At 40.0% G+C, this 11461-nt stretch overlaps 1 pseudogene; it reads right to left on the bottom strand.

Annotated features, from left to right (window-relative positions):
* Window positions 1-3643: 3643 nt before the first annotated feature.
* Window positions 3644-5191, bottom strand: LOC114050338 (annotated as a pseudogene).
* Window positions 5192-11461: the final 6270 nt, after the last annotated feature.

Consider the following 11461-nt stretch of genomic DNA (forward strand, 5'->3'; position numbering starts at 1 on the left):
CTCTCTCTCTCTCTCTCTCTCTCTCTCTCTCTCTCTCTCTCTCTCTCATATCTCTACCATCCCAGTGAGAGACAATATTTCACAATAGAGGAAGAGTTGGCTTTGGAGTCAGGGAGATCTGAGTTCAAGTTCCACCTCTGACACTCTTTGGCAAGTCACTTAACCTCTGGGCAATTCTCTAAGACTGTAGGTTACATACCAGTGGCCCATCTGCATCAGTGCAGAGATTTTCCCCTTCAGGGCTTCTCTACACCAATAAAATCACACGTCCAAGCTAAAACAGTTCGTCATACAATCACAGACACAGAGGCAGGAGGAGCCTCAGAGGCACAGAGTCTAACCACCTCGTTTTACAGATGAACAACCTGAGGCTCAAGGAGTTTACGTGATTTGCTCAAGCGATAGGACCTGAACCTACCTTCACTGATGCCCAGACCAGTATTCTTTCCACTGGTTTAGTTTTTATTATTATGGATTTTTTAAAAGTTACGTTATCTTAAGAGCTCTAAAATCTTGTGGTTATATCCCATCCCACGGTCCAGTAGAGCCGTGAATTGGTGACAATACCAGCCAAATGGCTTTGAGGACATGGTTTCTTCTCTGACCAGGTGGCATTGTCATGTGTCTTTCAGGCTGAAGGAGTAATGCTCCTCTGTCTGCTGCTGCCCAATCTGTTGACACAGTGACTGACCCTCTCAAAAGAGAGATTAGTCACTTTTTTGTGCCTTGGACTCCTGTTGCTGTCTGGTGAAACCTATGGAGTCATTCTTAGTATCATGGTGTTAAAGGCACAATACAGAACACACAGAATTATAAGGGAAATCAATGTATCAAAATAATTATTGAAAAAAAATAAAAAATAATGTCCATGGATCCGGGTTAACAACTCGTGCTTACTCCACCTCCCCAACCCTGCCCCATCCCTTCAAAAACCCTCCTGCTTCTTAGAGACAGGGCTCTAATCATCTCACTTCCACTTCCCCTTGTCCCCAATTGTCAGGCTTAATCAAGGACTGTCAAGTGGCCTGGTTAGGAAATCTAGGTTTTGTGAGCTATTAGCATATGTCCCTAAGACAACAATTTCAGTACTTCTGAATGACAAGATTGCCAGCTAACACAAATTTATAAGTAAGCCTTAACTCTATTGCTCCTTCCTTTTCTTAGATCCTTTCAATTCTCTGTTTTCTGTTCCTTTTGACCTCTCCTCTTCTTTCTTCTCCACTCCCACTGGAGCCTCATGTTCTTAGATTGTCCTCTGGGTACCTAGCTCGGTCACAGCAGCACCCTTTAATTCCAGAATGTCTCACTCTCAGCAAACCTTATGAGTCTGCAATTCCATGGTCTGTCTCTTCCTCTCCATGATGATACATGGTAATGGTTGTTCTGTTGTTTGGTGGAGGTTATTAAAATTAAGTAACAGATGTTGAACTGATCTTTGCAATTTAAACCCCAGGTGTACTCAATTTGGGATCCTGGTGTGACACAGCAGGGAAAAGAGATGGCTGGTGGAGGCAACTCCTTCAGGAGAAATTGTAGGAGACCTGTTTCTTCACCTTAGATGACATGAAAGAAGGCTGTTTCTCTGCCCTGCTCTCCTAATGCCCCTGCTTTGGGGCTGAGGATGATGATAATAGGAAGTTTTACAAAGACTTTACAGATATTATCTCATTGGAAATTGCCCACCTGGCTTTGAGGATGTCTTCTGGACCTGTACCGCTCTTCAAATGGTCAGTATCTTAGAATGAATATAGATTATATGATAGAAAGCCAAGCCACCATTGCTAGCATTGAAGATTACAGACATTTTCTGCTATTGAACCAAACTGTTTTTTTGCTCTACTCTTGATTGGGGTCTTGAGGGCTGGGGGTGGAGGGAGTCAGTCTTTAGGGAGAAAGTTGCTGTCACTGGTGAGTGCAGTTAATTAGAATAACATTTGCTTTTAACTGTTCAATATTTGGTACAGTTATCACTCCTAAAGGTTATGTTGTACTTCCTGATAAACTGATCACTGGGGATTTCTGTAGTCTCCCTAGGCTGTTCTGGCTAAATATAGGAAAGCTGAAGAGTTAGGAATAATTGTCTCTGATATTAAACCCTCTCATAATACTGATAAAACTCACTCATTTGGGTTTTTCATGGGGATAATTTTTAGACTTTCTTCTGGATAAGAAACTGGATCATCCCTCAAAGGCTTCCAGAAAACTGTGGAAAGAAAACCAAAAATCTTGAGCATTTGGTGTGTGCGTGGGGGGGAAGGTAGGGGAGCTTCTTATTAGGTCAGAGAATCTGTCTCTGGGGTGGTCAATGTTGTCTGTTCAGGGAAGGATTCTATTTCAGCCATGCTCATTAACCTCGAACCTCTCCCCTCTCTGATCCATCTTCCACACATCTGACAACGTGACTTTGCCAAAGCCCAGGTCTGATTAGCTGACTCTCTTGTTCAAGAAGCTCTAGGGCTCCTTACTGCCCCTGGAATCAAGTAGAAATACCTTCATCTGGCATTTAAAATCCTCTTCAATTTGGCTGCAAGCTCTCTTTCTTGTTTATTTGACTTTAGTACCCCTCATGCACACTGCATAATAGACTGAACTCTTGTTCTAGCCTAACTCTGTACCACCAATCATGTTCAGGTGACACGAGACGTGATTAGCTCAATCTGTAATGTTAAATATTTTTGTCCTCAATAAAAAGAGAGGGGGAAGTTTTGGAGGAGAGCTCAACGTGAGAACTGTGACTTGTACCTCTAGCTCGATGCACAAGTGTTTCCTCTAGGAACTAATCTTCATCATTTCACTTTCAATAAGGGAATTCTTTGCCAAGAATTGAAAAATGCTTGAATATTTATGAAAAGGCTCAGGACTAATAATAATTTTTGAAGGGAAACTGAAGTGCTTAGATGACTGTCCATTGTGCTGTTGAAAGATGTCAAATTTAATTAAGTAACAATAAACAACAAAATTTTCAGAAAGAGACATTCATATTTGGACATGGCTAATGTGGGGATTTGTTTTGCTTGGCCATGCATATTTATTTTTGTATATTTTAAACAAGAAGTTCATTTAAACAACAAGATGTTTGACTTGAAGGGAAAACTATCTAGGATCAAGTCCTTTATAGTAATTTATCCCTACTGAGAGACAGAGATTGCCCTACATGTAATAGCTACTTACAAAAAAGTTATAAAATCATCTTTGGTTTTACAATGATAAAAGAAAAAACATTAAAATAATCCAATCAACCAAGGTATGCAAGGATTTTTTGTGGATTTTTTTTGTTATTATTGTTAAACAGTGAGAGCAAAACAACTTACTAGAATATAAAGATAAAAGTTGAATGACCATGCCACTAATAGAGAAAAGCGATGTTTTCACAGAACCAGTTTGTTTATTTTCCCCTCCCCATCTCCATTTCATGTTGATTAAAACATACTATTGGTCATTTAGTTAAAAAATACACATTCTGCCTGAGCACATACACCAGTTACTTTATGTACAATAAAGGAATAGGAGAAGGGAATCAAAGAAGAGAGAAAACCGTACTGCTGTAGTCAGGATGTGGATGAACCAAATCTTGGTTTTTGAATTGTGAATGGATTGTTTTCCTTGGGAGCACAGTTCTGGAGTAGAGCTGCAGGTTCTCTTTTTAGTAAATCCCTCCTGTCTGCTGCTGGAATACATCGACTGTATCTTCATCCTCCATTTCCAACTGTGCAGGTGTGTCTGTTTTATTGGTTGGTTGCCCAACAAATCGGAATCTGATCTGCCTCACTGACAAACCCTGTTGTTCACAATAGGCTTTCATTAGTTTACTAAGTGGTGTGTGCCTCTTAATTTTAACTTTCACCACTGAACCATCTTGCCCTGCCACCTTCAAATTAATATGGTCGTTGTTTTCAGTCTTCACTTTTTCCTTTGGTTTTTCACCTGCCACGGTGAGTCAGCTGCTACTTCACAAAAGAGGCACCAGGATGGTCTGCTCCAAGGGAGCTGGGGTGTAAAGTAGCACTGGCAAGAGCAGGAGGAGGAGGAGCAGGAAGATTATGATGGTGATGGTGAGGAAGAAGAGGAGAAGGAGAAGGAGAAAAAGGAGGAGGAGGAAGAGCACGTATTTTTTATGAGAGTTTTTCTTTTCATTTTTTTTTCTGGGAGTGGGGAGAGAAGAGTGGGAAAGGGAGAAAATAAATGCTTGTTAATTAAAAAAAGAAAGGTATCCTTAGTTCTCTAGAGCTCTATCTTCTTTTTCAGATATTGATCCCCATTCAACAACTCATTCCCAAGGGACCTTATTTTACAACTAGTTGGAACAGTGGATAGAGCACCAGATCTGGGGTTAGAAAAACATGAGTTTAAATCTGGTCTCAGATACTTCCTAGCTGTGTCCTTAAGAAGTAATTTAATCGGTCTGCTTTAATTTCCTCATCCATAAAATGAGGATGATAATAACACCTACCTCTCAGAGTTGTTTTGAAAATCAAATGAGATGTTTATAAAGCACTTTGGAAAATTTAAAGCATTATATAAATGCTATTCGTTATTATTCTTGCCGATGAAGAAACCGAAGCCCAGGGAAGACATTAATGCCCAGTGTTCCTCCATTACTTCCCCTTCCTTCTGAGTCAGCTGCCAGGGTAGGTCAATGGAAGTAACAGAACCAAGAGCCAGCTATAAATTCATCTTTGCCCCAGCATTTACAAGGCAAAGGGGGGCTTATGAGAAAATCCCACCTAATTATTGTTGGGCTTCTAGAATTCACTGCTGGCTTCCTAAAGTGCATTGGTGGAATTGCTACATAGTCGACCGATCTGTGTACAGAACCTACTGTGTGTTGTGGGCTGTGCTGAGCATTATGGGAGATAAAAATGAGGTAGAATGTCATACGCAGTCATCAGGTTTAACAACAAAGCCCTAAGTAATTAGGGCAGGGGCTCTTAACCTGGCATCAATGCATTAAAAAATTTTTTATTTATATTTTTATAACTAATTCTTAAAAAAAAAAACCTCATTCTCCTATCTCACTAATATTGGAAGTGCAATTGCTGCTCACAGGTCTGATCCCATTTTGATTGAAGAAGGAACTTTAACTTAGTTTGTTACCAACCTGGGCCAGTGTGTCCCTCTTTAGGCAATTTGGTGGCCACCCCAAAGGTGCACTATATTACCACCCAGGATGGTTTGGACACCTGATCGGCATGGCTTACTGTGGCTCAGATTCTGGAGCCCGAGATCTGCCAGCTTCAGCCTCCGCAGTAGCCAGGAATACAGGTGTGCACCACCCTGTGCAACATAACCACATTGAAGCATATTAATCCTAAGTATTATATTTTATGTATTTAAAGGCATTCTTCTGAGAAGGCATGAACAGCTTCACCAGACTGTCAAAGGGGTCTAGGACACACACAAAGGTAAAGAAACCCTGAAATCTGGGTCGAGTAACTGAGGCTTTTCCTCTGGTTACCAAAATTGACAGGTGCATAAATTTAACATCTGTACTCCTTAAGCAGCATAGAAACAACTGAGCTTAGTAGCTAGTCCAAAAGATTACTTTGTTAAAATAGGAAGCATTATTAGTAACATCCATCTGTAAGCAGCCCTAGCATTAAATCTCTCCTCTTGCTCAACTGAATTTGTCTCAATTGCTTCTTGCCCTGTTTCCCCATCGTGGATGATGAAGCTGAATTGAAGACCTTTGTTTCAATGCTTCTTGTCCCAAGTGCTAAAAGCTGTTGTTGAAGACTGTGTAATTGACATTTGTACGGTATGTTAGGTCTATGAAATCCTTTATATAGACCACATCTTCTTTGAGCATTATTATAATCTTCTGAGATAGATGTTATTCTTATCCCCATTTTGCAGGTGAGGAAACTGCCATGTACTCTTCCATCCAGTGGTTTTGGCTTCTTTGCTTCCCCTCCCACAAAACGCTCTATCCATCTATTCTATGCCTTTGACTAACTGACTGTCCACCATGTCTAAAGGTTCTCTCTTTCCTTTCCTCGGACTTCTTCAAGCCTTCAAGCCTCGGCTAAAATCTCCTCTTCTGCAGGAAGCCTTTCTTCATCCTACCCACCTACTGCTAGTCCCTTTCTCTAAAATCACCTCCCATTTACAACGTGATGTTAAGATATATGTACATGTCTTATATTACTTAATTCTTTGCATGTTGTCTCTCTGAAGATATTAGCTCCTTGAGGACAGGGACTTTGCTTTGGCCTTTATTTGCATCTCCAGAGCTTAGCACATTGCCTGGAACATAGTAAGCATTTAACAATGGCTAACTGACTGATGGCTGACTCATAGAGATAGAACATGAACCTAGGTCTTTCTGACTTTAAGTCCTACACTCTTACACTGCTTCTGTGAAATGGAATGAGGACTAGATTTGTGATAACAGGACCTTGCCAATGGTATGACTCTGGAAACTCACTATGCCTCCCTTCCTCATCTGTCACCTAATTTCCAGCATTATTGGGGGACAGTCCTTTACAAACCTCATCAAGTTAGGCACTTTCAATATTCCCCCATTTCCTGATCCCTCAATTGTTAGTGCTTCTTCCAAAAATTACTTTGCTTTATTTTGAATATAGTTTATATCTGCTTATGTGTGCATATGTTTCCCCTGATAAACTTTAAGCTCTTTAAAGACAAGCATTATTTTATCTTTGTCTTTGCTACCAAATGCTTAGTACAGGTCATGGTACATAACAGGTGGTAGGGACCTTACAGTTATATCTTTCTTTGAGGGTATCTGTCTGGGACTTTATCTCTAAATAGTATTAGGGAAAGAACATAGCCCTACTTCCCCTCTCAAAACCTGATGACTTCTAGGCATCATTTTCAGATCTATGTTTCAATAATTTCCCCTAAACCCACCACAAACTTCGGTGACAAAAACATTTTCAAGGTATCCCGCAGGTGTACACCTAGATTGAGTAGGTAGTGAACTTTTCCCCTTTGTAGAAGATTCATGAATTCATATAGTTTCTTGGGGGTCTGTGAATTTTTTTAATATTATGCTAACATTTCAGTATAATTGATTCCTCTTATAATTCCATGTATTTTATTTTATGAATCTAAGAACATTATTTTGAGAAGTGACACATCAGTTTAACCAGATGGCCAACGGGGTCTTTGACAAAAATTTCAGAACCAGACTAGCATGCAGATAAATGTTATGTAGGTGGTAAGATTCATCCACTAGAATCCTACTTAGGTGATTGGGATAAAACGATAAACATCGTTAAGCATTACACTTTGATGAGATCCAAAATAACTTGGCAAAGTCTTGATTTTTTGGGTTCTTTTCTACCAAACATGTTTTTGTGTTTTCTCTTCCTATTTTCTTTGCGATTATTTCCAGGGAATTTTTTTCTTAAGCATTTGCTTTTTCCCCTGTAGGCTTTCTCTAATAAATGTGTTAAATTTCACTGCACGCCACAAGCCCTCAGCTCAGTTTTCATTCGGCTCTATTTTCTGTTAAAGACGCGACTCATTAAAAGGTTAGGGGAGGGGGCCAATGGGAAGGAGAGGGAGAGGAGGGGAAAAGGTAAGCCTAGTTTGAAATGGAAGATCGGCTTCAATACTGAGAGGTGGTCAAAGGGCTTCAAAGCAAGATTCATTAGAGCGATATTTTTCAGCTTTCCCACCTTGTAGAGGGACAGTAAACATTTTCTTCATGAGGCTGACCTTTCAAACACTCATTAAATTTAATGAGTCTTGATTTTTTGTAAAAGAAAGAAAGAAAAATAGAAAGATCACCAAGGCATATTTGTTAAAAGATCCATTTAACAAAAACACTTAATGAGATGAAGATGTGCAGTGACAAACATTAGTAGGGGGCACAAAGTCTTGGTCTCTTTCTGACAGCTACAACTTTCCCCCATCTTTCCAGTTTTCACATTATTCCCTATTCAATCATTCTATATTCTAGGTAAATTAGTCTGCTTAACTTAGCAGCTACAGATGCAGTGAATAGAGCACTAAACTTGCAAATCCTGTCACAGACACTAGCTAGTTGCATGACCCTGGGGAAGTCACTTTAACCTCTGTTTGCCTCAGTTTCCTCCTCTGTAAAATGGGATAAAAATAGTACCTACTCACAGAGTTAATGTGAAGATCAAATGAGATAACATGTATGATGTTTTACAAACCATAAAATGCTTTATTATTATTGTTATTCTCAATGAACATTATTCAATTTCCCAGCTCCATGTCTTTGCTCAATCTAGCCCCATGCCTGGAATGCTCTCACATTTCCCTTCTACTTCTTAGAACTTTTAGCTATCATAAAGACCTAACTTAGTTGCCATTCCTTTTCTCTCGAGTTTTTCAATTGTTAGTAATTTCCCTACCTGCAAAAACAATCCTTAACAAAACTTAGGTGAATATATGCTCTCTCCCCAGTGGAATATAACCTCTTCAGGGCAAGAACTGTTTCATTTTTATCTTTGCATTTCAGATGCTAAGGCCAGGATAGATGAAAGTCCAGGTGATTTCATTGATCTAGGGAACTTCCAGAAGAGTAAACTCTTCTACCAAAGCATCTCAAAAACTTCTAGTCTCATAGACGAGGTGTCAAGCACAAGGTTCACAGCACTTCCAGGTGCAGCCAAACCAGATTAAAATATAACTGGGAAATATTAAACAAAATAAACAAAAGTATAATAAAACATAGGTTATATATTTCAAAATTAAGTCAATATGTGACACCCCACCAGGAATCCTTAGCTATGGATTAGTAGCACCAAGAGGCTAGCTGACTTACCCTCAGGTTAATTAGTCAGTCAGTCCTACTATGTGCCAGACACCAGGTCCCAAAACCACTATGTGTCAGAGACAGAGCTTGAAACCAGGGCTTCCTGGTTCTGAGGTCAGCTCTGTATCCCCTACACCATGCTAGATGCTTAAGAAATACTGATTTGAATAGCAGAGTAACAAATCCGGATGTGTTTCAGGATGAGACACATAGAGACGTAAACATCTCTGCTAAGCAGTAGGCATGATCGAATCACCTTAACTTCATCACTGACCGTATCACCCTTTCACTCTAAATAATAATAAGAAATAATGACAGTAATTGTTACTTAGACAATTCTCCACAGTCTGCAAAACACTGATCAGGCATAATCTCACTTGAGTCTCATAACCACTCCATTCTATAAGAATTAGTACCCATATTTTACAAATGAAGAAACTAAGGCTCAGAAAACTAGTGATTTGACCATGGTCATACAGTATCAGAGCTGAAACTATACAGTCTGTCACAAAATATTCAATGTGGTTTTAAGCTTTAATAGCTATTACAATAATACTAATAATAGCTATTAAATAATTATTAGAAAGCTATTAAAGCTTAAAACTGCACTGAATATTTTGGGACACCCTGTGTGTGTGAGGCATATCTCACCTCTTTGGGAGAATTCAGTCTCTGATGCATTATACATTGGAAGGCTGATTCACAATGGAGAGCCAGAGGTTAGAAGCCCTCAGCACAGAACTGGAAGAAGGCTGAGCAGCATCTCTCTATAAGAGCCCAAGACAAGTGATGAATGATGACTGATGAGTTCTGCAGAGGGTCGGGGTGGCTGATACACCTTAGGCAGAGGTGTGTGCTGCCCAGAAGTGGAGGCAGTGTTGTAGCAATAATGGTGGACAGCTTCTGGTTTGGCCAACTTGCAGCCTGTATCCCACAGGACCTTAAACTGCTGACCAGGAGTTCAGAAATCCAGAAGCAATGAGCCGACTATCTGATTGTTGGGACTAGAATGGAAATGAGGAGCTGGAATATTCAGTGAGAACCTTCATGTCCTCATCTTCCGTAACCTGGTCTCCTCTCCTGAGTGCCTCAGCTCTGAAAGGTGAGCTTTGCCTTACCTTGCTGGGGCTCCTGTCTCCATGCCACTACCCAGCTTACACTCTGTGTGATCTTCCCAGCTCCCCTTCGTGTTAGTAGCAGAACGCAACTAACTAGGATGGTGCAAGAGATAGAATGTTGGACTTGAGGTTGGGAAGACCTGTGATCAAATCCTGCCTCGGACACTTACTAGCTGTGTGGCCCTGGGCAAGTCATATAACCTCTCTAAGTCTCAGTTTTCTCATCTGTAAAATGGAGATAATAATAGCCCCTACCCCCCAGGATCATTGTGGGGATAAAATGAGAGAAGATTTGTAAAGTGTTTTGTAAACTTTAAAACACAGTATACTTGCTAGCCATTATTATTGTAGTTGCTGTTATTATTACTTCTTGTTGTTGTTGTCTCCTCCATCACAATGTAAGCTCCTCGAGGGTGGGGACTTTCTTTCTTTTATTTGTAACCACTGGAGTTAGCACAGTGCCTGACACATAGTAAGCATTTAATAAACGTTCTGCTTGTCTGTCTCGCTATCTATCATCTGTCTATCTATCTATCTACTTACCCATACCTTCCTTCCTCCATTCCTTCCTTCCTTCCTTCTTTCCTTCCTTCCTTCCTCTCTTCCTTTTTTCCTTCCTTCTTTTCCATCTCTGTCAATAGATAGAATGATAGATCAGAATATGAACACAAAAATATACAGAAATTCAAATGTGCAAGAACTATGGACAATTATTCATATTACAAAAAAGATTTTTTGACTTCTTAAAAACAACAACCCAGCAACTAACAATATAATAGTTTAGTGAGACAAGAGTTCTTTTATAGAAATCAATTTTGTATTTCCCCCATTAAATTATTTGTTTAATTTGTCACTGATCCTCTCCTCTATTTTAAAGTTCACCAGTTTACCTGGTATAGACCTGACATCAAATAATACTGAGGCATAGCTCAGTAATTAAAGTATAAGTTAATGGGGAAATATGGTTCAAATGACAAAAATTATCTACATGTGAATGAAGGAATGGATGGAGGGATAGATGGAGGGAGAGACAGATGGATGGATAAGAAAACATTTTCTATGTGCTAGGCTCTATGATACCTAGGTTCTGGGAATACAAATACAAAAAGGACTATAGTCCCTGCCCTCAAGGAACTTCCACTCTAATAGGGGAAGACAATACATGTCCTTGCCAGGAATGGTATCCATGATTTGATTACTGTTCCTTGAGCTACCAGTGGTAGTGGCATGTGATAAAGATGGCCTAGCAGTAATATAATGGGTCTGGGTTGGGATAGCTATGATGAGCACTCACATTCAGAAGTCCAGGTTCCCAAGGTAGAAGGTAGAGTGCTGGGTTAGAGGTAGAACCTTGGGGGCAGGTGTATGGTGTGAGGATGACTGAAAGACCATCATTTTGATATGGTGAGGGATTAGGAATAAATGGTTGATGGGTCCTCTGATGGTTGATTCTTTCTAATGTATAAGGTGTACAGAAATGAGGGGAAAGTGTTCTTGGTCACCTGCACACAGACCTAGCCACCTTGTTGGCTGTATATAGGCAAGACTTCTACTTGACAGTATCTTCCTGCTTCCTGGGAGTCAGTCTATT

This window comes from Vombatus ursinus, unplaced genomic scaffold (assembly GCF_900497805.2).
Source record: "Vombatus ursinus unplaced genomic scaffold, bare-nosed wombat genome assembly UNPS02014799.1, whole genome shotgun sequence".
Classification (NCBI taxonomy): Eukaryota; Metazoa; Chordata; class Mammalia; order Diprotodontia; family Vombatidae; genus Vombatus; species Vombatus ursinus.